The sequence below is a fragment of the Carassius carassius genome, unplaced genomic scaffold, assembly GCF_963082965.1.
Source record: "Carassius carassius unplaced genomic scaffold, fCarCar2.1 SCAFFOLD_66, whole genome shotgun sequence".
Lineage (NCBI taxonomy): Eukaryota > Metazoa > Chordata > Actinopteri > Cypriniformes > Cyprinidae > Carassius > Carassius carassius.
The window spans coordinates 233,054-259,517 of record NW_026775001.1 but is presented as its reverse complement, the minus strand read 5'-3'; the positions used below and the strand labels follow the sequence as shown (position 1 = coordinate 259,517).

The 26,464-nt window shown below is 45.0% G+C and overlaps 4 non-coding genes and 2 pseudogenes across 4 annotated transcripts; all 6 read right to left on the bottom strand.

Moving 5' to 3' along the window:
• Window positions 1–382: 382 nt before the first annotated feature.
• LOC132134075 (U1 spliceosomal RNA) lies at window positions 383–546 on the bottom strand. Its single transcript, XR_009429360.1, has one exon. It is a non-coding gene; the product is annotated as a U1 spliceosomal RNA (small nuclear RNA).
• Window positions 547–12,129: 11,583 nt separating this feature from the next.
• LOC132134140 (U1 spliceosomal RNA) lies at window positions 12,130–12,293 on the bottom strand. The gene has a single exon (XR_009429404.1). It is a non-coding gene; the product is annotated as a U1 spliceosomal RNA (small nuclear RNA).
• A 352-nt stretch (window positions 12,294–12,645) lies between these two features.
• Window positions 12,646–12,825, bottom strand: LOC132134086 (U2 spliceosomal RNA; annotated as a pseudogene).
• A 4,723-nt stretch (window positions 12,826–17,548) lies between these two features.
• Window positions 17,549–17,712, bottom strand: LOC132134132 (U1 spliceosomal RNA). Its single transcript, XR_009429397.1, has one exon. It is a non-coding gene; the product is annotated as a U1 spliceosomal RNA (small nuclear RNA).
• Window positions 17,713–18,063: 351 nt separating this feature from the next.
• LOC132134068 (U2 spliceosomal RNA) lies at window positions 18,064–18,240 on the bottom strand (annotated as a pseudogene).
• A 6,356-nt stretch (window positions 18,241–24,596) lies between these two features.
• On the bottom strand, window positions 24,597–24,760 carry LOC132134064 (U1 spliceosomal RNA). Its single transcript, XR_009429359.1, has one exon. It is a non-coding gene; the product is annotated as a U1 spliceosomal RNA (small nuclear RNA).
• Window positions 24,761–26,464: the final 1,704 nt, after the last annotated feature.

Here is a 26,464-nt window from a genome sequence, read left to right as displayed (position 1 = left end):
GGAAGGAATGAGATCCCTTCACCCAAATCGGCACACCTGTGCAGGGGCTCAGTCAGAGGCCAGGTGAAAAAGGGCGCTGCGACAGGCCACTCGGTGGCGCTGTAAGCGACAACAAAATTAATACCAATTGAAAAAGGACAACCAAACAACATGGAGACAGCTACAGCTAGGCTGCAGTCAGTCCAATCGACTTTCAAAGTAAGGTCTGTGCTATATTCGAACTGAACCACCCACCAGGGTCCGATTTTTCAAGAGCGTAACTGACTTTGTTTCACAGGCGCACAACACATACCTCGCATGTGACAGAACTCCCCATTCTGAAACGCAAAAAAAAACGCAAAACGCAAAAAAAACCTCTTCTGCTTTGTTTCACCAACAATTTCAGGGGAGAGCGCGAACGCAGTCCCCCACTACCATAAATTATGCAGTCGAGATTCCCGCATTTGGGGAATTCGCAGGGGTCAGCATGGCCGGAGTGCAATGGGCAAGCCTCGCCCTGGGTGAACCGCCTTCTTGATCATGGTGTCTCCCCTGCCAGGTAAGTATGAAGGCCCAGGCGGTCAGCCAGAGGTATGATTTGCGTCTCTACCGTCCACACCAACGGTTAGCCCCCCTCCAGGAAAGGAAGGATGGGTGCCTTCCGTTACTGGCCTGGAAACTGCCAAGCTCATGGGCCGGGGCTTCCCAACGCCGGTTTTAGATGACTCTCTTTAACCAAACAAACCTGATTCGGTGCATCACCTCGTCTGTGAAAGACCTCAGGTGGGTGCATCATTCGTGGAAGAGTCCAAGACCCCAGGAGGGCGCATCAGGAAAAAAGTTCGCAATACACCACTGCATGGCAGATCTCATTCCTTGTTGCAAATACAGTTGCTATTTAATGAAAAGTGAGATACGCACCACATGTGGTGCACATGTGTGCCAAAATTCAACGCTCATTTTTATGCAAATTCTACAGTATTATGGGATAAAACTTACAAAAATGGATTCCTCTGAGTGCCCTGAGTACAGTACAACTGTTTTCTCTAGGCCTCATAAAAAAATTTCTTCCGACTTCCACCCCCCTCGAGCTGCCTTTTCTAGCCAGGGAGCGTGCACCCTGGCCGGCATGGATGAGTAGGTACGAGGGGGGTGGACGGTACTATTTTTTTGCTAAATTCGGGGGATCCCTAGGGGTCGAGGGGCCTACCGTATGCGACCATCCTCGAGTTCCTGGGTGGTCCAGTTCCTGAGTTATAACGGTTCAAATTCCACATTTTGGGGGGCCGTAACTCGGACCCCCGGGGTCATAGGGACATGGGGCTAGTGTCGTCGGATAGAGCTCCCAAAGGTCTAATTTTGACCAGAGTTTGGTGTTTTTTCCCCTCTCTTTGGGTGAGTTATGGCCGGTCAAATTTTGGGACTTTTTGCATTTGCGGGCCCGTATCTCTGGCCCCCGGGGTCTATCGACTTGTGGGAGGTGGCTTCAGAGAGGGCCCTTTGAGGGCTATCAAGTCACCGAGTTTCAAGTCGCTAGGTCTCTTCCTTCCATTTGACTATCAAAAATGTGGGGGGCCATAAATTCGCCCCCCGGGGTGTTATGGATGGGGGGACAGCGGTGTTCGGTAGGCCTTCTGGAGGTCTTACTCCGTCCTGAGTTTGGTGCAGTTTGGCCCCGTTTTGGCCGTTTTGACCCCCGGGGTCATAGGGACATGGGGCTAGTGTCGTCGGATAGACGGCCCCCTGGTCTGACGTTTTTCTATGCATATTTCTACAGTATAATGGGATAAAACTTACTAAAATGGATTCCCTGAGTGCCCTGAGTGCAGTACAAGTGTTTTCTCTAGGCCTCATAAAAAAATTTTCTTCCGACTTCCACCCCCCTCAAGCTGCCTTCTCTAGCCGGGGAGAGTGCACCCTGGCCGGCATGGATGAGTAGGTGCGAGGGGGGTGGATGTCATTAGTCATTAGACTAGAAAATGAATGGGAAATAGACTGGTAAGGGACCAAGGTAATTTACAGTTTATTAGACTAAAAGTGGAATGACAAATAGACTGGTAAGTGACCAAGAAAATAGTTCCATTTGTAGTTTCTTAGACTAGAGGTGGTATGAAAAATAGACTGGTAACTGAATCAAGGAAATAGTCATATTTGTAGTTTATCAGACTAGAAAATGAATGAGAAATAGACTGGTAGGTGACCAAGGAAATAGTACTATTTGTAGTTTATTAGACTAGAAGTTGAATGAGAAATAGACTGGTAAGTGATCCAAGGGAATAGTCCCATTTGTAGTTTATTAGACTAGAAAAAGAATGGAAAATAGACTGGTGAGTGAATCAAAGGAATAGTCAAATTTGTAGTTTATTAAACTAGAAGTGTAATGAGAAATAGACTGCAAATTGTGCTCTCTAATGTATTAGACTCAAAGTTGTATTAACAGACTACAAATGGGACCTAAAAAGTTATATAAGTAACCAATGCTTGGGCAGTGTCCCTTGCATTCATCCTTTTGCTATTCATCCTTTAGTGTTTTAACAAAAGTAGATATGGCTTTGGACGACTGTCCCTTGTGCTTTCGTGGCTATAATCAGCTAAGCCAACACCTTCGTGTCTTTCACAAGGTGCGGAATGTGAAGGAGCGCAAGCTTCTCCTATCCATTGCTTCTGGGAGAGCTTCTCACGGCGGTACCGGCAGCTGAGGAAGCGGTCAAATCCCACCCCCTCTAGGCAGGTTGCACGGGCAACACATAGTCTGCTATCGGCCCTCAACAGCCCTGGGGAGGAGGAGTGCTCAGAGTCGCAGGTTGACAGACTAGATGAAGAGCCAGCCACCAGGCCTGAGGCAGAGCCAGCCACAGGACCCGAGGAGGAGGTCGCCGGGCCTTCAAAGAAGGCCCACTCCTCCGATGCACCATACCCCTTTCCGGACCACGTGCCAGCCCTAAGTGAGTATGACACTTGTCACTTTGATAACACCATACAATAACTTTCATTAATAAATCTCCTATTTGTAGATTATTAGACTAGAAGTTACCTGAGAAATAGACTGGTAAGTGAACCAAGGAAATAATCTCATTTGTTGTTGATTAGACTAGAAGTTGAATTAGAAATAGACTGGTAAGTGAACCAAGGAAATAGCACCATTTATAGTTTGTTAGACTACAAGAGAAATGAGAAATAGACTGATAAGTGACGAAGGAAATAGTACCATTTGTAGTTTATTAGACTAGAAAATTATAGTAATATAATTATACTTATACACACACATATTATGTATGTATATATATATATATATATATATATATATATATATATATATATATATATATATATATATATATATATATATATATATATATATATGTATAATATAGTTTATTATATATTTAATTTAATTTAATTTAATATAATAATAATAATAATAATAATGTTTGTTAGTGTTTACCTCTATGTTATCGACCTGACTCACCTGGTCCTTCTCTTGTGCTTTCTTTTTGCAGATCAGCTCATTGAGGTGTCCAGGGCCCACTGGGAGGGCATCAACCCCACTCCGAAATTAATAAATAATGTGTCCTCAAAGATTTTTAGAATAAAAATTTTTATTTCATATATGTCAGCTGGCCAGACCAATCTGGCCAGCTTGATGTTTTTGGACAACAGGGCAAAGGTCCGGTCCTGGCTGTCTTTTTTAAGGAAATGCAACATTGCAGAGCCAACTCTGCACCATTACCTAAAAAATGTGGCACAGTTCCTCAAATATCTTAATGAGACCCCGCCGCCCACATGCCGGCTCTCCCGTGTGGCTTTCATTGGGATTAGGAGGGAAATCCAGAACTTGACCCGCCCAGTAAAGCGCAGCGTGGCAGTCCACGAGCTGGCTGTAAAACAAGCCAAGGAGGCCCGCCTGATCCCTAAAGCCACACTGCGAGCTTGCCGGGACTCTGCCAAAAAAATTATTTCTGAGATTCTGGGTAAGTTTTTGAATCCTTTCTCCTCTCATTATTTGGCGATCAATGTGATCCTTTATGCTTCTCTTTTTTTCTGTGAAGATCGTCTGAAGACTAGTCCTGAGAAAAAGGACCAATGGTCTTTTTATGGACACCTCACCACTTACTGGGCCAGCATTTATGGTCACCACGGAGGGGTGTTCCAAAATTTAACAATTAAAGAGGTGGAGGATGCCCGTGCGACAGCTACAGAAGGCCACTTTGTCATTAATGTGAGTGGTTCTCTTTCTCTCTGTCTCTCGTTGTCCACATGGTTTTCTTTAAAATAAAACTCAGCTTATGCCACTTCACACTGTTTCTAAAGATATCAGCCCACAAGACCAACCAGGCCTTTGGTGCAGCCCAGCTGGCCCTGGACCAGGAGGAGTATGGGTGGCTTGAGGAATTCCTTTCACTCCGGTCCAACTTGGTAGGGGGACGAGTTGCAAACTACTTCTTCTTTACCTCAAAGGCCAGCTCCTGCAAAAACTTGAACAAGTATTTTCAGGATGCGTGGGCGAGCATGGGGTTACCAGGCACACCCACATTTACTGATGTGAGGACTGCCATCGCCACCCATGTAAGCATTCCTGTACTTGTCCCGGCTTTATGAGTTTCTGGTGTGTTTTTTTTCTAACTCTTTGCCTATGCTGTTCTCTCTCCAAAAAGGCTAAGAACACTCACTGCCCGGAAGATAGGCACAAAGTGGCACAGTTCATGTGCCACGACACCACCACAGCTGACAGGTTTTATGCCCTCAACCTTAATGCAAAGCAGGCAGCAGAACACCGTCGCCTCTTTGATACAGCTGTGGTGGGTGAGGAAGCTGATAGTCCAAGGCAGCAAGGTGCCAAGAGAAGAAAGACGACAAAACCCCACAAGATGCCAGCTGAGGAAAAGTCCTCATCCACCAGCCCAACGCTCTCCGACAGCCCTCCCGATGCCGAAGAAGGCCAGAAGTCTGGGAAATCTGCTTCAGTAAGTACAATTTCCCATGGATTGGTTTAACTGTTTGTGACAAGTAGACATGTTCACTAACACTTTGCCTTTCTTATTATTTCTATAAGGAAAGAAGCACATTAATGAAGATGGTCCTCAGACGCAGACTGATGGTGAAGAACTCCCCACTTAAATCACCACAGGAAATAGCGTCTAAAAAGCTGGTGCAGCAAGTAAAAAAAGAGACTGGAGAAATTTTAAAAAAAATCCCGTAAATAATTTATGTAGCTATTTAAATTGTTTGTTTTGATATTTTTTATGATAATTGTTCTACTGCTTTTATTTCTACGATAAAAAAGTAAGGTTATCTTTTTATTTGTTTTGATAGCCTGTTCCATTTTTCTTTTTTCTTTTTTCTTTTTTTTGTAAATAGTTATAGTTAAGGTTAATGTCAGTTTGCTCTGAATCTTTCTGAACATGTTTATTTATTTATTTTATTTTTCTTATATAATGCATGTTTCCTATTATACTTTTTATATATTGTGTTTTTTTGTACAGAACTTTGAGGCATTTTTGATTTTGACTTTACAATGTCTGCAAAACAAAAAGTTCAATAAATATTTGAAATTGAATTAAGGTGTCATTACTTTACACACACTCACACACACTCACACACACACACACACACACACACACACACACACATATATATTACATGTAATAAAAATAATTTAAACATATTTATATATTGTGTGTGTAAATAAAAAGGTATATGTAATAAATACATAATAAATATATAGTATTTCTATACATAAAATGTTTAATAAAAACATATTTTACTATATTTTGAATAACTTGAAATTAGGATGTTTTCACATAAATACACTTCTATTTCAAATGTATTCAGGCCGATCATCATAACCAGTTAAACTGATTATTAGACTAGAAGTTGAATGAGAAATAGACTGAAATAGTGAAATGTATTGTTTATTAGACTAGAAAAGGAATGAGAAATTGACTGGTAAGTGACCAAGGAAATAGTACTTTTTGTAGTTTATTAGACTAAAAGTTTTGAATAAGAAATAGACTGGCAAGGGATCAGGCAAATAGTGCCATATGTAGTTTATTAGACTATAAAATTACTGAGAAATAGACTGGCAAGTGATCCATGAAATAGTGCCATATGTTTTCACATTAATACACTTCTATTTCAAATTTATTCAGGCCGATCATCATCACCAGTTAAACTGATTATTAGACTAGAAGTTGAATGAGAAATAGACTGAAATAGTGAAATGTATTGTTTATTAGACTAGAAAAGGAATGAGAAATAGACTGGTAAGTGACCAAGGATATAGTACTTTTTGTAGTTTATTAGACTAAAAGTTTTGAATGAGAAATAGACTGGCAAGTGATCAAGGAAATAGTGCCATATGTAGTTTATTAGACTAGAAAATTAATGAGAAATAGACTGGCAAGTGATCCATGAAATAGTGCCATATGTAGTTCATTAGACTATGAGTGGAATGAGAAATAGACTGGTCAGTGACCAAGGAAATAGTCCCATTTGAAGTTGTTTGGACTAAAAGTGGAATGAGAAATAGACTGCAAAGTGTGCACTCTTGTTTTATAAAACGTATTTTACAATACATTATGGATAAATTGGAATTAGGAAGATTTCAAATAAAGTAACTGTTAAGTGACAAATGAAATAGCCCCATGTGTAGTTCATTAGACTAGAAGTGATTTGAGAAATAGACTGACAATAAAAAATATTGCTATTTAATATACTGCAAGACTTGCAACATTTGTGGTGCAAATGAACCAAAATCCAACATTTTTTCTATGCATATTTCTACAGTATTATGGGATAAAACTTACAAAAATGGATTCCTTTGAGTGCCCTGAGTACAGTACAACTGTTTTCTCTAGGCCTCATAAAAAATTTTTTCTTCCGACTTCCACCCCCCTCGAGCTGCCTTCTCTAGCCGGGGAGGGTGCACCCTGGCCGGCATGGATGAGTAGGTGCGAGGGGGGTGGATGGTACTATTCTCTTGCTAATATCTCCACGAAGCGGTGGACCCCGGGGCTGAAATTACCTACCGTATGCGACCACCCTCGAGTTCCTGGGTGGTCCGGTTCCTGAGTTATAACGGTTCAAATCCCACATTTTGGGGGGCCGTAACTCGGACGCCCGGGGTCATAGGAACATGGGGCTGGTGTCGTCGGATAGAGCTCCCAAAGGTCTAATTTTGACCAGAGTTTGGTGTTGTTTCCCTTCTTTCCGAGTGAGTTATGGCCGGTCAAATTTTGGGACTTTTTGCATTTGCGGGTCCATATCTCTAGCCCCCGGGGGTCTATCAACTTGGGGGAGGTGGCTTCAGAGAGGGCCTTTCGAGGGCTATCAAGTCACCAAGTTTCAAGTCGCTAGGTCTCTTCCTTCCATTTGACTATCAAAAATGTGGGGGGCCATAACTCCGCCCCCGGGGTGTTATGGATGGGGGGGGCAGCGGTGTTCGGTAGGCCTTCTGGAGTTCTTACTCTGACCCGAGTTTGGTGCAGTTTGGCCCCGTTTTGGCGGAGTTACAGCTTGGCAAAGTCTGTGACATTTTGGTTAACATTCACCACATTTTTCTATGCATATTTCTACAGTATAATGGGATAAAACTTACAAAAATGGATTCCTCTGAGTGTCCTGAGTACAGTACAAGTGTTTTCTCTAGGCTTCATAAAAAAAATTTTCTTCCGAATTCCACCCCCCTCGAGCTGCCTTTTCTAGCCAGGGAGGGTGCACCCTGGCCGGCATGGATGAGTTGGTATGAGGGGGGTGGATGGTACTATTTTTTTGCTAATATCTCCGCGAAGCGGTGGACCCCGAGGCTAAAATTTGGGGGATCCCTAGAAGATCGAGGGGCCTACCGTATGCGACCACCCTCGAGTTCCTGGGTATTCCGGTTCCTGAGTTATAACGGTTCAAATTCCACATTTTGTGGGGCCGTAACTCGGACCCCCGGGGTCATAGGAACATGGGGCTGGTGTAGTCGGATAGAGCTCCCAAAGGTCTAATTTTGACCTGAGTTTGGTGTTTTTTCCTCTCTTTTTGGGTGAGTTATTGCCGGTCAAATTTTGGGACTTTTTGCATTTGCGGGCCCGTATCTCTGGCCCCCGGGGGTCTATCGACTTGGGGGAGGTGGCTTCAGAGAGGGCCCTTTGAGGGCTATCAAGTCACCGAGTTTCAAGTTGCTAGGTCTCTTCCTTCCATTTGACTATCAAAAATGTGTGGGGCAATAACTCCGCCCCCCGGGGTGTTATGGATGGGGGGGCATCGGTGTTCGGTAGGCCTTCTGGAGGTCTTACTCTGACCCGAGTTTGGTGCAGTTTGGCCCCGTTTTGGCGGAGTTACAGCTTGGCAAAATCTGTGACATTTTGGTTAACATTCACCACAATTTTGGATATGTCCGCAAATGTTCCAGATGTGATCCGTGGTCATTCCGTGAATATAATGGTCAAATGGACAAATAGTGGGTTCGTGGGACCCAGGGTGGGGGTCCGCAAGTGGTCCGCTGATGATCCGCAGTCATTGTGTGAACATAATGGTCAAATGGACAAATAGTGGGTTCGTGGGACCCAGGGTGGGGGTCCGCAAGTGGTCCGCAGATGATCCGCAGTCATTGTGTGAATATAATGGTCAAATGGACAAATACGGGGTTCGTGGGACCCAGGGTGGGGGTCCGCAAGGGGTCTGCAGATGATCCGCAGTCATTGTGTGAATATAATGGTCAAATGGACAAATAATGGGTTCGTGGGACCCGGGATGGGGGTCCGATGGGGGTCCGCATCGGTTCCGTGGTCATTCTGTAACTTTAAAGGTCAAATGGACAAATATAGGTTTCGTGGGCAAAAAAATCGTACACCCCCCATTCGGGTAAATGCCACTGTTTTAACCCTCTGGAGTCTAAGGGTATTTTTGGGGCCTGGAGAAGTTTTGTCATGTCCTGACATTTGTGCTTTTTTCAGTTTCTTATAAATATCTAAATGGCTAAAGTCTAATCTCACTGTAATCAGCACAAACTGGGCTATAATAATATAAGAAATGCATGTATGTACATGATTGTGTTTTTGAGAAAAAAAATATTATGCGTGGTTAGTGAAAAACTAAAAATGTTTAAACACTTGAATAAGGCAAAAAAACACATAAAGAACAATGGTTCCCAGGATTTTTGAGAACTGGAGCTTGTAGCCTAGAATTTTTCTTTCTAAATGATGTGAAAATCATCTTGTTTACTCACTCACAGAGAACAATATATTGATTTAAATTTTCTAAGACACTTTTTGTTGGTAAAAGTCATATGCGAGTAGGCGTCAACTACCATGAATATCATTGTGATTTACACCTGAGAAGACAAAGGCCTGCATAATGAGCTGCATAATGAGCCATTCAGTCATCTGTGCCACTGAGAGGAAGGAGTTACAAGAAAGAATGCAAGAACAAAATAAATCTATATAATTTTATGTTTGTAGTTTATTTAGAATATATTTAATTATCCCACAACACATTTTAATATCCACTTGGGGGTGCAGTTAAACAGTTTATTAGAAACAATCAAAGCTGACTTTCAAACAAATTGTTTGGCATCATTGTGTGACTCCAGTCACACAAACCTTCAGAAATCCTTTTAACAATCTTATTTTCTACAAAAAAAAACATTTATTGTTATTATTATTATCATTATTATTAATGTTGAAAAGAGCTGAGAATATTTTTCTGGGTTTTTAGGGGGAATAAATTGAAAGAAAAGCATGTTTTTACATTTGTGACAGTTATCTATTTGTTACATTTATATTATTTACATCAAGCTTTTGAATGGTATATTATTGTATATTGTTATTGAAACTTCATAATGTTTCACTTGATTACTATACATTTAGTCAGGAATTATAGTTTGGAAAAAGTATTTGGAATAAGTCTAACTAGTAAAATGTTTACACGTTATGTGAAAACTAGTACAAGTATATAAATAAATAAAAAGAGACTTACTCATGTTTATGATCTCTGCTGAATAAAGTGCTGCATTCTTTTTTTCTGAGGAAATCCATTTCTCAAATCCTCAACCACATGACATCTTTTTGGGGTGAATTATGTCTTATTCCTCTCATCGCGAAGCAAACAGTAAAATAAACACTTGAAGAACAGTCTCGCTGCTTTTTCTTCTGTTATGGGCGTATTCAAGCCGCGCGCTTCAGTTTGAATCTGAATAGCGCGTTCAGCGCGGGGGCGTGGTCACATTAGATATAATGAAGGGAGACTTGAAAAACAGACATCGCGTTGTTTTCATATGGATTACTTTATCACAGAATATCTGTTTTCGGCGGCACTTGTTTAGTTTAAAAATAGACATGTCAAGCTTTCTATAGATATCTCCCCCATGTATTTTCGTTGAGTATTCACGGAGTTACAGTTCATTTTAATGACTTGTTTGTAAATGAAGATAAGCGCAGACAAAGGCTGCAGACAGCACACCTTGTTTGTTATCTTTATTTTATGAGTGCACAAAGTTTTGTTGTTATTATGTCTGTATCCAAAAAAAAGTAGACCCTTTACAGATTCGATTGATGTATTGCTCTTATCTGTACGATTAAAACTGAAAGTGTAATTTAAGGTCTTTTCGGGGTTATCAGGAGAAAATGACTCAAAACGCGTATCCGCGTTAATCGACTCGAAAGGGTTAAACCTGAGGTGTACTGCTCCGTGCGCCACCCTGTGGAGAAGTGCTGAATGGCATGTAGGGGCCTCAAATTTGGGTGGGCTTCCGCGGGGCCCCTCGGGGGTCCTGATCCTCCTGCGCCGGTCAGGGGTCTCCCGTGGGCCGGCAGACATCGACGCCGCGTCCGTCAAAAATTTTTTGGGGTCAGCGCGCAGGTCCCCTTAACCCACGTACACGAGCCCTCAAACTTATACCTGAATGGACGCTCCAAAAAAAAAAGGACTTTCTGGAGAAGTCAAGACGTGACATCCCTAGGAGCTTGCCATTCACCTCTTTAAAACAAAAGCGCACGCTGTGGTGCCTCCGCACGCCGGCACGGGCAGCCGACATGATGGAGGCACCAACAGCCTAGAAACTTAAAACAACAATAAATACAATAATAAATAACCAAATAAATAATTAAAAGACCTTACCTTAAAACGTGTTGGAGCCCGAAGCAGCAGAGTTCAATGTACCTCTCGAAGTTGTGTGACTCAAGATATAAAAAGATCTCGAGTCAGGAAACCTCCAAGAGGCGATCGCAGTCTAAACCGTCTGACAAGGTACGTGATCTTAGCCAAAAGGCCGAGAAGCGATGCCGCTAAGACGCAGCGGGCAGGAAGCTGGACACGGCGATGCCCATCTCGGCTTTGGTAAGTCTGGGGGACCTAAAAACGCTGGGGGATGGTAGTACCCTCCCCTGTCTGCAACGTCACCGGGACTCGTCACGCTCGGCCTGACGCTGGCACTGCAGTGACGGAAAGTACGGCATCGCTCGTAACTCCCAAACGGTTCGTCGCAGAGCCACGTGCCTTATGTAATGGGAATCCTTGGCTCGAGCCGAACCAGACGCAGGTCTCAGATTGGCTCGTCGCTCTGACAAAATTTTCGGGTATTTGGGATTTTGTCGAAAACCTTCTTTTGCAACCTAGCGCCAGGTATTTGGCCCAGTCCCACCCAAAGCAGCACAGAAAGCTTCTCTGGAGTCTGCCTGCCAATAATCATCCCAAAAAAGTGGAAATTTCCATTCACCTTGGCGAGGGGACCTCAAAACGTGCTAACGTGGCGTGTCTGAGATGGCTCGAATGGCTATAACTCCAGGAAGGAATGAGATCCCTTCACCCAAATCGGCACACCTGTGCAGGGGCTCAGTCAGAAGCAAGGTGAAAAAGGGCGCTGCGACAGGCCACTCGGTGGCGCTGTAAGCGACAACAAAATTAATACCAATTGAAAAAGGACAACCAAACAACATGGAGACAGCTACAGCTAGGCTGCAGTCAGTCCAATCGACTTTCAAAGTAAGGTCTGTGCTATATTCGAACTGAACCACCCACCAGGGTCCGATTTTTCAAGAGTGTAACTGACTTTGTTTCACAGGCGCACAACACATACCTCGCATGTGACAGAACTCCCCATTCTGAAACGCAAAAAAAAAAAAAAACCTGGAAAAAACCTCTTCTGCTTTGTTTCACCAAGAATTTCAGGGGAGAGCGCGAACGCAGTCCCCCACTACCATAAATTATGCAGTCGAGATTCCCGCATTTGGGGAATTCGCAGAGGTCAGCATGGCCGGAGTGCAATGAGCAAGCCTCGCCCTGGGTGAACCGCCTTCTTGATCATGGTGTCTCCCCTGCCAGGTAAGTATGAAGGCCCAGGCGGTCAGCCAGAGGTATGATTTGCGTCTCTACCGTCCACACCAACGGTTAGCCCCCCTCCAGGAAAGGAAGGACGGGTGCCTTCCGTTACTGGCCTGGAAACTGCCAAGCTCATGGGCCGGTGCTTCCCAACGCCGGTTTTAGATGACTCTCTTTAACCAAACACACCTGATTCGATGCATCACCTCATCTGTGAAAGACCTCAGGTGGGTGCATCGTTCATGGAAGAGTCCAAGACCCCAGGAGGGCGCATCAGGAAAAAAGTTCGCAATACACCACAGCATGGCAGATCTTATATAGATGTTCTGCTATTCGACACAATAAACGGCAATCCCCAAAAAGGGAAAGCACACCGTTCCTGGAGACACTGCAATACCAGGCCGATGCTTGGAGTGGATGGAGCAAGCCCCGGCTCCAGCTCCGTGATCTAAAAATCCATTTAATATGTAGTCCCCGGATGGGGGACGTATCAGATATTAAACTGATAAGAACAGATTTTTTTTTTTTTTTTATTAAATCCATACACTCATACAAATTTACAAATTAATCACTTGCAACAAAGGCATACAATATTTTCTGAACATACATGTCCCAAGCCTACAGAACTAAAAAATCATTCCGAACTCAAAAATCATTTCATAAAGTGAAGATACAACACATTACAATCAGAACCTCATAACCAGTACTAAATTTTTAACACCCAAGACTTTATCCCACCCCTACCCGAGGGAGCCCCCCCCATACAGCCCTCATCCCCTCGTCCCCATGAACGACCTTATACCCATTTACCTCTTTCACCAAACTAGCCAAAAGTGTTGAAAATAACTTTTGAGGTTCTAAACCAGGCAACTGCTTCCTCAGGCACCTTAGTCGCCAGTCCCATAAGATACGCTTCCCTTCTGAGATAGTAACCCATACTACTCTTCTCTGATTGTTCTCTATATTTCCCAACCCTACTCCATACAACACTAAGTCCCGGGTAATCAATGGTCCTCCCCACTCTCTCCACCAGCCAGTGACTGCTTTCCATAAAGCCACTGCTCCTGGACATGACCACAAGGCGTGCTCAATTGTCTCTTCTTCCCCGCAACCCACTGGGCACAAAGGAGATCTGCCCTGACCATGCCTATATAAACGCTCCCGTACTGGAAGCCTCCCTAATGCTGCCAACCAGTTCACATCCTTACACCTCCCTACCAAATAATCTGGTTGCAAGGACAACCAGTTCACTTCAATTGGAGGCCCTGCCTCTCTAGCTTCCTTAACAGAGCTCTCCTTCAACCTATCATACAGCTTCCTATGATTTAACAACAGTGACTCTTCCAAGCACCAAGGATTCCCTTTAATGATGTCTGCCGCCACTTTATAATGTTCAGGCCTATCCAGTGACCAAGGTACCCTATTACTCCACCCTGTTAAATGCCTCAAAGGCCAGCCCAACCAAAAGTGAGCCAACACATGTGCTTTATGCTCTAGAGCCTGTACCACTAGGCGAGCTGCAAAAGCAATAAACAAAGCCGTAACCTTCCAAGGGAGGCATGGCACCCCTCTGCCTCCCTCACCCAGAGGACGAAACATCTGCGCTCTTGATACTAGCTCAGTCCTCCCTCTCCAAATAAAAGAAAAAATCAACTTCTCCATTCTCCTCCCCTGCCAAAAAGGTAGGGGAAAAACATAAGCCAGATAGTTAATACTGGGCAACACATCTGCCTTCACTACCTGTACTCTACCCCATAGTGACAGATCCCTAACACTCCACCGGCTTACTTTAGACTGTAAAGATTCCAACAGCCCCTCCCAATTTTGTTGTGCACTATTCACCTTGAAAAAGCGAACACCCAAAATTTTAATGCCATCCTGACACAAGGTATACCCTCCTGGAACCACAGTCCTCTTACTCCACCGTCCTACAAACATCACTGAAGATTTACTGACGTTTATCTTGGCACCTGTGGCTTCTGAAAAACTATGCAAAATATCTCCTGTCACTACAAAATCTTTTTCAGTGGTCAAAAAGACTGTCATATCATCTGCGTAAGCTAACACTTTTGGCCTTAACCCTCCTCCACCTGGCATTACTACACCAGTCAAAGCTGCTTTTAATCGTAGTCGACTAATCAGAGGCTCTAAAGACAGTATATAACACAAGGGTGACAAAGGACACCCTTGCCTCACACCACCCAACTGTTTCACTGGTTCAGAATAGAACCCGTTTATCCTAATCTGACTGAAAGCCTCACTATACAAAAGCTGGACCCAGGCTATGAACCCTGGGCCAAACCCAAGCTTCTCCAACACTGACCACAAAAAAGAATGGCTAACCCTATCAAAGGCCTTTTCCTGGTCAAGGCTCAGGATTGCCAAAGGAAGCTGACGTTGCTCAGCCCAACTGATTAAGTCCCGGACCAAAACTAAATTGAGGCTGCCTGATCTTCCTGGGACCCCACAAGTTTGATCTGGATGAACCACCAAATCTAACACCCCCTTAAGCCGTATGGTTAAGACTTTTGCCAGAATCTTATAATCAGTAGTAAGTAAAGTTATTGGCCGCCAATTTGCCAAATCCTCCTTACTATTTTTCTTATGCAGGAGGGTCACCAACCCCCTCCTCATAGACAAAGGCAATTTCCCCACTTCCAGACTTTCCTGATAAACTTTAATCAGTTCAGTGCCTACTAAAGGCAAAAAAGCTTGATAAAATTCAGCCGGTAGACCATCACCACCTGGAGACGTGCCTCTCTTCAAGGACTTAATTGCTACCTCTACTTCCTTCAAGGTGACCTCCTTCTCTAACCTGCCTGCCTCCACTTTATCCAAGGTCCTGTCCAGATCCTCTAAAAACCCCTCCGCTGTTGACTCTCTTACTTCTCTATTCGCAAACAGCTCCTTATAAAAGGCAACTGAAGCCTTCAGCATTCCTTCAACTGAGTAGACCTTACCCTTCTCTGTATTTAAACATTCCATACTGCTACGCTTCTGCCTGCTCTTCACAGTAGAAAAGAAAAACTTTGTAGGCCTTTCATCTAGCACACGCTGACATACACCTGACTGCACAACAAACTTCTGTGCTTCTCCTCTATAATGTTCATTCAAAGAATCCTGCAAGAGTTTGGCTTTCTTCCACCCTTGACCAGTGCTCAATAGACCTTGAGAGCATAAAACTTGCAATTCTTTAGTCCATTGACGCACTTGATTCCTCTTAGCCTGCCCCAAAGCTAAACCCCATGCCCTGCAAAAAAAACCTAATCCTCTCCTTCACCCCTTCCCACCAGTCAGAATGTGACTGGTAGAATCCTTTTAAATTACACCACCCAGCAAATAATACCCGGAAAACCTTACAAAAGGTTTGGTCCTGGAGGTATGTTACATTCATCCTCCACTTCAGATCCCCCACGGCTCCATCCACTTGTTCCTTCATACCAGTACACTCCTGACTTGATGCACTCATACTTCTCTGATCACTCGCACCTGTCGCTTGTTGAAGATGCCTCTCCCTTTCTGCTGGTAGACTGCTAAGAATGGCATCCAGGTCCGCCTGCAGATCATCACCTTCCTTCAATATGCTCGCATATGATTTGTTTCTTGATGGACAGGTACGGTAAAGATGATCGGCCTTGCCGCAAAGGCTACAAAGCTTTGGTGCGGGGCAGGCCGAAGCAACGTGGTCTGCCTTCCCACAAAACCGACAGCGCTGTCCTTCACAGTCTGTTTTAACGTGTCCTTCTCCACCACATCTCCTGCAATACACGGGCTGCCCAGGGTAGTAGAGAAAGCCCCTGTTAGGCCCAATGGAAATGGACCCTGGTAGGTGAACCAGGCTTCCAGGGACCGCTGAATCCACCCGGAGCTTCACAAAAAAACGCCTCTTTCCAGTCCAAATCCCAAACCGATCCCTCACACGCTCACCTCCTTTCACAACCTCACAGTGCCTCTCAAGGAAAGTCATTACCTCCACATCCTCAACAAAAGGATTATACAGATGGACTGTGAGAGGTAAGTAATCCTGTGCAAACAAAGGGTGCAAACTCAATCCTTCCAACAACTTGTGCTTTTTCTTCCCCCAAGACTCAAAAAAACTCACACAGTCCGTTAGATTGAAGAAGGTCAGATCCATAAATCCTAGTGCTGTGAAATCCTGAAGACAGAACACTGAAGAAGCTGCTACATTGAAGACTCCTTTCAAGACGTCCACGACCACAAATTCCCTCCTGAAGTTTTCCTTTACAAACCGGACAGCATTCTGAAGCACTTGAATCCGTACAGTATTCTTCAACCACGCCATCATGGTCGGCAAAGTACCATCTCCGCTCGACATAGCAATCGTCGCTACACTTGATCTTAGCCAAAAGGCCGAGAAGCGATGCCGCTAAGACGCAGCGGGGAGGAAGCCGGACACGGCGATGCCCGTCTCGGCTTTGGTAAGTCTGGGGGACCTAAAAACGCTGGGGGATGGTAGTACCCTCCCCTGTGTGCAACGTCACCGGGCCTCGTCACTCTCGGCCTGCCGCTGGCACTGCAGCGACGGAAAGTACGGCATCGCTCGTAACTCCCAAACGGTTCGTCACAGAGCCACGTGCCTTATGTCATGGGAATCCTTGGCTCGAGCCGAACCAGACGCAGGTCTCAGATTGGCTCGTCGCTCTGACAGAATTTTCGTGTATTTGGGATTTTGTCAAAAACCTTCTTTTGCAACCTAGCGCCAGGTATTTGGCCCAGTCCCACCCAAAGCAGCACAGAAAGCTTCTCTGGAGTCTGTCTGTCAATAATCATCCCAAAAAAGTGGAAATTTCCATTCACCTTGGCGAGGGGACCTCAAAACGTGCTAAGGTGGCTTGTCCGAGATGGCTCGAATGGCTATAACTCCAGGAAGGAATGAGATCCCTTCACCCAAATCGGCACACCTGTGCAGGGGCTCAGTCAGAGGCCAGGTGAAAAAGGGCGCTGCGACAGGCCACTCGGTGGCGCTGTAAGCGACAACAAAATTAATACCAATTGAAAAAGGACAATCAAACAACATGGAGACAGCTACAGCTAGGCTGCAGTCAGTCCAGTCGACTTTCAAAGTAAGGTCTGTGCTATATTCGAACTGAACCACCCACCAAGGTCCGATTTTTCAAGAGCGTAACTGACTTTGTTTCACAGGCGCACAACACATACCTCGCATGTGATAGAACTCCCCATTCTGAAATGCAAAAAAAAAAAAAACCTGGAAAAAACCTCTTCTCCTTTGTTTCACCAACAATTTCAGGGGAGAGCGCGAACGCAGTCCCCCACTACCATAAATTATGCAGTCGAGATTCCCGCATTTGGGGAATTCGCAGGGGTCAGCATGGCCGGAGTGCAATGGCCAAGCCTCGCCCTGGGTGAACCGCCTTCTTGATCATGGTGTATCCCTTGCCAGGTAAGTATGAAGGCCCAGGCGATCAGCCAGAGGTATGATTTGCGTCTCTACCGTCCACACCAATGGTTAGCCCCCCTCCAGGAAAGGAAGGACGGGTGCCTTCCGTTACTAGCCTGGAAACTGCCAAGCTCATGGGCCGGTGCTTCCCAACGCCGGTTTTAGATGACTCTCTTTAACCAAACACACCTGATTCGATGCATCACCTCGTCTGTGAAAGACCTCAGGTGGGTGCATCGTTCGTGGAAGAGTCCAAGACCCCAGGAGGGCGCATCAGGAAAAAAGTTCGCAATAAACCACAGCATGGCAGATCTCATTCCTTGTTCTGCTATTCGACACAATAAACGGCAATCCCCAAAAAGGGAAAGCACACCGTTCCTGGAGACACTGCAATACCAGGCCGATGCTTGGAGTGGACGGAGCAAGCCCCGGCTCCAGCTCCATGATCTAAAAATCCATTTAATATGTAGTCCCCGGATGGGGGACGTATCAGATATTAAACTGATAAGAACAGATTTTTTTTCTTTCGAAAAAGTTTTATTGTCAACAGTTACATTTTTTCCATTTGCATTTTTACTTTCACACACATTTTTCTTTTCAAGCACACATTAAAACAAGCCATATTATATATAATAAATACACATGGTAAAATGAAAGAAACAATCATTGTTAAAAAACATTTGATTAAAACCACAGTGTTTTGCTTGTTTTTAAAAGTCCATATTTGAGGTGTGTTTAAAAGGTGTGATCGGTTTCAAAAGTAAAATACAAATTTAAAAAAGCAAACAAGCCTCATATGCATGTTAATAAAACCAATTTCATTGATAAAACACCATAAAAACCAATTTATTGGATAAAAACCAATAAAAAAAAACATCTGTTGTGCAAGACCGGGGGTGAGTCCTCATCAAGTCGGTCTTCACCCCACTCTCCAGAACAGGGACATGAGATGCTACTTTACGGGCTCAGCGGAGATCCCCTCTCCTCCGGCCCGCTGGCCCGCTGTTCCCATAGCCAGAATGGTTTGGGTGCATCTACGGGCAGCCAGGGTCGGTGCCTGCCGGGACCCTCTCTGTGCGACCCCGGCCCCCCCGTCCGAATATCGTCGTCCGGTACCCCTGCAGCCTTGATGTTACCTTTAGCTCGCATGCATGGAGGGTTACCGTAACGCGCTTCCCCACCAGCAGGTTTCTGGTGGCCCAGATGGCATCCTTGATGACGTTGAGGGTGAGCCAGAGCGAGGTAAATTTCTGTGCCGTCAAGTCCTTCAAGCCCCGGCCCACGCCAAGGATGGCGAGCTGGTACCCGAACTGGGCCCCACCTGCTGGTAGGCACGGGAAATACACGGGTAGCCGGTCTTGGCCCACAGGTCCCGCGCAGTGCTGCAGTCCCAGAGCAGGTGGTGGGCGGTCTCCGGGGAATTGCAGCCGGACCGAGGGCAGATGGGGTTTTTGGCCATGCCTCTGGAGTGCATAACCGCCCTGACCGGGAGGATCTCATGAGCCACCATCCACGACAAGTCCTTGTGCCTGTTCTGGAGAGCAGGGTGAGCCGCATTCCGCCAAACTTGTTTGGCCTCACTTAGTGTGAGGCCCGGAACTGGACTCACCGGTTTCCGGTCCTGCACAACAGAAATGAGAGACTTGTGTTTAGTTAAATGGTGACATCTTCACTCTCTAAAAGGTATTTCTTTAAAAACTTTTTTATAAAACTGTAGTCTTTAGGCAAGTTAAAAGACACTGGGGTTTTCAAATCTACTGGTAAAATTTTCAAAGTTCTTAGGTAAGACCCCATCCAAAATAGCGCCATTGCAGCCGTCTTGTTTTCTTTGGATGGGGTCATGGCATAACTGATGTGCAAGGCGGTGAAGCGGCTGCCTAAAAACAGGTGGGGGTCTGGGAGGCCTTTTCCAACGTTCTCTGGCCTTTTCTTGACTGTCTCCCTCTTCAGGCACTCCCACTTGGACCCCCACAGGAAGTAAAACACCGCCCTCTCCAGTTTCACCAGGAACCACCGAGGGGGGCTAAAAACAGAACAGACAAGTAAAATCAGAGGTAAAATCACATATTTAAAAATAAAAATTTTACCTTCAATCGTCAACTGTCTTAGTCCCCAAAACCCTAGTCTTTTCCTAACTTTCCCTAGCAAGTCAGTCCAGTTTTCCCGTCCTCCACCCTCTTTATCAAATTTAACACCTAAAATTTTAAAGTCCTCCTGTGTCCACGTCCCCCCACGGCCCGAAGAGCTGGGCCTCAGACTTGTTTCTATTGAGTTTGGCACCCGAGGCCCGACCGTACCAGTCAGTCAAGTCCAGTGCTCTTCGTATAGATAAAATGTCCGTGGTTAAAAGAGTAACATCGTCCATGTATAAGGCACAAGTCGCTGTCAGTCCACCCGTCCCAGGAACGTCCAGTCCTTTGACCCATTTATCCTTTCTCAAGATCTGTGCCAGTGGCTCGATACAAGCCACATACAGGAGAGGAGATAAAGGACATCCCTGATGGACACCACTGTGTATGTTCACAGTTTTGGAAAGATGCCCGTTTACAAGGAATTTGCTGACTAGTCCCTTGTACAGCAGTCCCACCCTGGCTACAAACCTCTTTGTTGGAAAACCCATTTTTTGCAGTACCTGAAAAAGGTACTGGTGCGAGACTCGGTCAAATGCTTTTTCAAAGTCTAAATTTAGGACTACTAGCCGAATATTTCTGTCTCTCGCATAACAGATGGCGTCTCTGATCAGTACTAGGCTGTCTGTTATCTTTCTTCCGGGCACAGAACAAGCTTGATCCGGGTGAATCACGTCCTCTAAAGCCGTTGACATGCGTGTTGCTAAAATTTTGCTAAAAAGTTTATAATCAAAATTTAAAAGTGTTATGGGTCTCCAGTTTTTTAAGTCAGTCCGGTCACCTTTTTTGTGAAGTAAAGAAACTATCCCTATTCTAAAACTGTCTGGAAGTATGTCGAGGGTCTCAAACTCTTTAAAAACTGTCAAAAGCTCTTGTCCTAAAATGTCCCAAAATGTTAGATAAAACTCTAGGGGAAGTCCATCCACTCCTGGGGACTTCCCCTTCTTAAAACCTCCAAGTGCTTTTTGGATTTCTAAGATGTTAAAATCTTGGGTTAAAATCTCATTTTGACAGTCAACCCTTTCCTCAATAAAATTTAAAACTTCTTTTGCAGTGTCAAAGTGTACCTTTTTAAAACTATATAATGCCCCATAAAATTTTTCCACATCCTCTAAAATCTCTTTTGTTGTGTTAACCTCCCTATCCCCTGTTTTAACCCTGGTTAATCCCCCACCCCTTGTTATTATTTTCTTAAAAAAATATCTGGTACACTTTTCGCCTTTTTCTATTTCTCTCTCTTTACTTCTTAAAAGGACCCCTTTACTTTTTATATTGGCTAAAACTGACATTTCTTTTTTTACTTCCTGAATTTCGTCGATAAAATCAAAACCATTATTTAAAAGATTAAAATACCTTTGTAGTCTTTTCTGCAACCCCAACATGCATTTCTTTTCCCTACTCTTCTTTTCTTTCCCTATCTTTCTAAAAAACTGTCTTGTCCGGTCCTTTACCATCTCCCACCACTGTGCACGTGTATCGTAAAAGTCTTGGAGGGTCTGCCATTGGCTGAACTGTTCCCTATATTCTAAAACTATATCCTTGTCTTCCAACAGGGAACAGTTCAGCTTCCACAGCCCTCCCCCTACCGTCACACCCATGGGCAGTGAAAGGGTGCAAGACAGCATTATGTGATCAGAGAAAAAGAGGGGGGTTAATGTAGCATCGGTCGGCGGGCAGTCCCTTGTAAAAACGTAGTCGATTCGAGAGGCTTTGGTACTATCACCACTGAACCAGGTGAAGCCCTCCTCTCTTTGATGCAAAATTTTAAAACAGTCGACTAAATTAAAATCTCTGACTAAACCCTGCAATAACACCGACGTTTTGTCCACTCTAAAATCCTCCCCTACCCTTTTCCTGTCTGTTTTGGATAAAACACAATTAAAATCCCCTGCTACCATTAGGGGGGCCCTACCTAGCATGTGGGGTTGCAAGTCTTCTAAAAGCTCATATCTTTCATTCTTTTCCGTAAAACCATATACATTAAGAACATTAAAATCCCTGTCTAAAAAGGTCAGATTTACTAAAAGTGCCCGGCCTTGCCTCACCACAGTGCTGCCCTTCACCAAGATGTTAGGATTATTAATTAAAACCGCAACTCCGTCATTTTTGTTAAAATTTGATCCGCTCCATATGGAGGCTCCTGCGGACCATAGCTCCTCCATTTTCTTGTACCTAGTTAAAAAGGGCAGAGAACACTCTTGTAATAAAAACAAATCTGACTTAAAAGATTTTAAAAGGGACAAAATACTCTGTGCTCTAATGGTGGACCTCACACTTCTTACATTGATAGTAGAGATGGTGAGGGCCATGAGCAGTAGGGTTAAAAAGGTATAAGACATTTAAAACAGAAGACAGTAAAAAGCCTACAAAGATACGATTAAAATTATGTTATATCTTGTTGCATTTGCCTTTCCTTTTCCTCAGACGAGCTGGGATCAGGAGGGCAAATGCCTGTCGCTTCAGAGGCCACAGAGGAAACCTCTTGTGGCTCTTTTGGCGACGATGCTGTTAGCTTAATGTGCAAAAAGGATACCTCATTAGGGGACTCTAGGGGCCACATGCGCTCCAGATCTACCGAATCGATACTATCAAGCTTATATGCTGCCCTAGATTTTTTCTCGTCCGTTACAATCAGAGGAGACCCCGCAGGTCTTTTTTGCACCTGAGCGTTAGGGAGTGAACACTCTGTCTCACTCCCGGTAGATTCCTGCACCCCATCCGAAACTGTTACTAGTGAGGAATTGGTTTTTTCCTCACTTTCCTCTCCTTCCATGACCATTTCCTGTTCCGTTGCCTCCGCCCCTGTGGCCGTCCCACTTCCTCCTTCCTGCCCAATCCCTGAGGCCGGCTGGGAATTTGAAATTCCCGCCAAAACCTCAGGGACCGCCTCCTCTTTCCTTTGTTCATTCGTTTGTTGCCCATGTGGGGCGGCCATTTTGAGCTTGTTGGCAAAACTTTTAGGGCAGTCTCTGTAGAGGTGGTTTGTTTCTCCACAAAGATTGCACCGTCTGAAATTGGTACAATAATCAAACTGTGACCAATTTCTCTACACTTCCCACATACTAACTCTTGGCATGCTTCAGCGAGATGACCAAACCTGCAACCCTTCCTGCAGAGTTTGGTATGTAGCCTCTGCTCTCTCCGAGCACAATCATGGAAGGCAGATGTTTCAGGCCCTGGTAGCCCCCAGCGTCTTCCCATTGTTTAATGGGAATTCGCCAGGAGCATGTCCAAATGCCATCTTCATCTAACACTTTGACAGGCTGGCCTCGAACAGTGCAAAATCTACCCAACCAAACATAAATATCATCTCCAGTCACTGTTTCATTGAACATCCTTACAATCACAGTTTTAAGTGTGTTATCAGAAAGTTTCTCGACAGTGAACATGGAGAACTGGGCTTTAACTGAATCAAACCTTTGCCAAAAGTCATTAAGCAGGGAAGCGGTTTTAAAACTGACATCAAATCCTTTGTTCAAGGGCAGAGTCATCAAACAATTCAGGTCGTCAGATCTAAAAGCTAAGGTCTTTTGGATCAGCTATACGGGACATTCCAAGGAGCTTCCCCTCAACCTGCCTGAATAAAAAACGCACGCTGTGGTGCCTCCGCACGCCGGCAGGGGCAGCCGACATGGTGGAGGCACCAACATTCTAAAAACTTAAAACAACAATAAATACAATAATAAATAACCAAATAAATAATTAAAATACCTTACCTTAAAACTTGTTTTAGCCCGAAGCAGCAGAGTTCAATGTACCTCTCGAAGTTGTGTGACTCAAGATATAAAAAGATCTCTAGTCAGGAAACCTCCAAGAGGCGATCGCAGTCTCAACCGTCCGACAAGATATGTGATCTTAGCCAAAAGGCCGTGAAGCGATGCCGCTAAGACGCAGCGGGGAGGAAGCCGGACACGGCGATGCCCATCTCGGCTTTGGTAAGTCTGGGGGACCTAAAAACGCTGGGGGATGGTAGTACCCTCCCCTGTCTGCAACGTCACCGGGCCTCGTCACGCTCGGCCTGACGCTGGCACTGCAGCGACGGAAAGTACTGCATCGCTCGTAATTCCCAAACGGTTCGTCGCAGAGCCACGTGCCTTATGTCATGGGAATCCTTGGCTCGAGCCGAACCAGACGCAGGTCTCAGATTGGCTCGTCGCTCTGATGGAATTTCGGGGATTTGGGATTTTGTCGAAAACCTTCTTTTGCAACCTAGCGCCGCCAGGTATTTGGCCCAGTCCCACCCAAAGCAGCACAGAAAGCTTCTTTGGAGTCTGCCTGTCAATAATCATCCCAAAAAAGTGGAAATTTCCATTCACCTTGGCGAGGGGACCTCAAAACGTGCTAAGGTGGCGTGTCCGAGATGGCTCGAATGGCTATAACTCCAGGAAGGAATGAGATCCCTTCACCCAAATCGGCACACTTGTGCAGGGGCTCAGTCAGAGGCCAGGTGAAAAAGGGCGCTGCGACAGGCCACTCGGTGGCGCTGTAAGCGACAACAAAATTAATACCAATTGAAAAAGGACAACCAAACAACATGGAGACAGCTACAGCTAGGCTGCAGTCAGTCCAATCGACTTTCAAAGTAAGGTCTGTGCTATATTCGAACTGAACCACCCACCAGGGTCCGATTTTTCAAGAGCGTAACTGACTTTGTTTCACAGGCGCACAACACATACCTCGCATGTGACAGAACTCCCCATTCTGAAACGCAAAAAAAAACGCAAAACGCAAAAAAAACCTCTTCTGCTTTGTTTCACCAACAATTTCAGGGGAGAGCGCGAACGCAGTCCCCCACTACCATAAATTATGCAGTCGAGATTCCCGCATTTGGGGAATTCGCAGGGGTCAGCATGGCCGGAGTGCAATGGGCAAGCCTCGCCCTGGGTGAACCGCCTTCTTGATCATGGTGTCTCCCCTGCCAGGTAAGTATGAAGGCCCAGGCGGTCAGCCAGAGGTATGATTTGCGTCTCTACCGTCCACACCAACGGTTAGCCCCCCTCCAGGAAAGGAAGGATGGGTGCCATCATTCGTGGAAGAGTCCAAGACCCCAGGAGGGCGCATCAGGAAAAAAGTTCGCAATACACCACTGCATGGCAGATCTCATTCCTTGTTGCAAATACAGTTGCTATTTAATGAAAAGTGAGATACGCACCACATGTGGTGCACATGTGTGCCAAAATTCAACGCTCATTTTTATGCAAATTCTACAGTATTATGGGATAAAACTTACAAAAATGGATTCCTCTGAGTGCCCCGAGTACAGTACAACTGTTTTCTCTAGGCCTCATAAAAAAATTTCTTCCGACTTCCACCCCCCTCGAGCTGCCTTTTCTAGCCAGGGAGCGTGCACCCTGGCCGGCATGGATGAGTAGGTACGAGGGGGGTGGACGGTACTATTTTTTTGCTAAATTCGGGGGATCCCTAGGGGTCGAGGGGCCTACCGTATGCGACCATCCTCGAGTTCCTGGGTGGTCCAGTTCCTGAGTTATAACGGTTCAAATTCCACATTTTGGGGGGCCGTAACTCGGACCCCCGGGGTCATAGGGACATGGGGCTAGTGTCGTCGGATAGAGCTCCCAAAGGTCTAATTTTGACCAGAGTTTGGTGTTTTTTCCCCTCTCTTTGGGTGAGTTATGGCCGGTCAAATTTTGGGACTTTTTGCATTTGCGGGCCCGTATCTCTGGCCCCCGGGGTCTATCGACTTGTGGGAGGTGGCTTCAGAGAGGGCCCTTTGAGGGCTATCAAGTCACCGAGTTTCAAGTCGCTAGGTCTCTTCCTTCCATTTGACTATCAAAAATGTGGGGGGGCCATAAATTCGCCCCCCGGGGTGTTATGGATGGGGGGACAGCGGTGTTCGGTAGGCCTTCTGGAGGTCTTACTCCGTCCTGAGTTTGGTGCAGTTTGGCCCCGTTTTGGCCGTTTTGACCTCCGGGGTCATAGGGACATGGGGCTAGTGTCGTCGGATAGACGGCCCCCTGGTCTGACGTTTTTCTATGCATATTTCTACAGTATAATGGGATAAAACTTACTAAAATGGATTCCCTGAGTGCCCTGAGTGCAGTACAAGTGTTTTCTCTAGGCCTCATAAAAAAATTTTCTTCCGACTTCCACCCCCCTCAAGCTGCCTTCTCTAGCCGGGGAGGGTGCACCCTGGCCGGCATGGATGAGTAGGTGCGAGGGGGGTGGATGTCATTAGTCATTAGACTAGAAAATGAATGGGAAATAGACTGGTAAGGGACCAAGGTAATTTACAGTTTATTAGACTAAAAGTGGAATGACAAATAGACTGGTAAGTGACCAAGAAAATAGTTCCATTTGTAGTTTCTTAGACTAGAGGTGGTATGAAAAATAGACTGGTAACTGAATCAAGGAAATAGTCATATTTGTAGTTTATCAGACTAGAAAATGAATGAGAAATAGACTGGTAGGTGACCAAGGAAATAGTACTATTTGTAGTTTATTAGACTAGAAGTTGAATGAGAAATAGACTGGTAAGTGATCCAAGGGAATAGTCCCATTTGTAGTTTATTAGACTAGAAAAAGAATGGAAAATAGACTGGTGAGTGAATCAAAGGAATAGTCAAATTTGTAGTTTATTAAACTAGAAGTGTAATGAGAAATAGACTGCAAATTG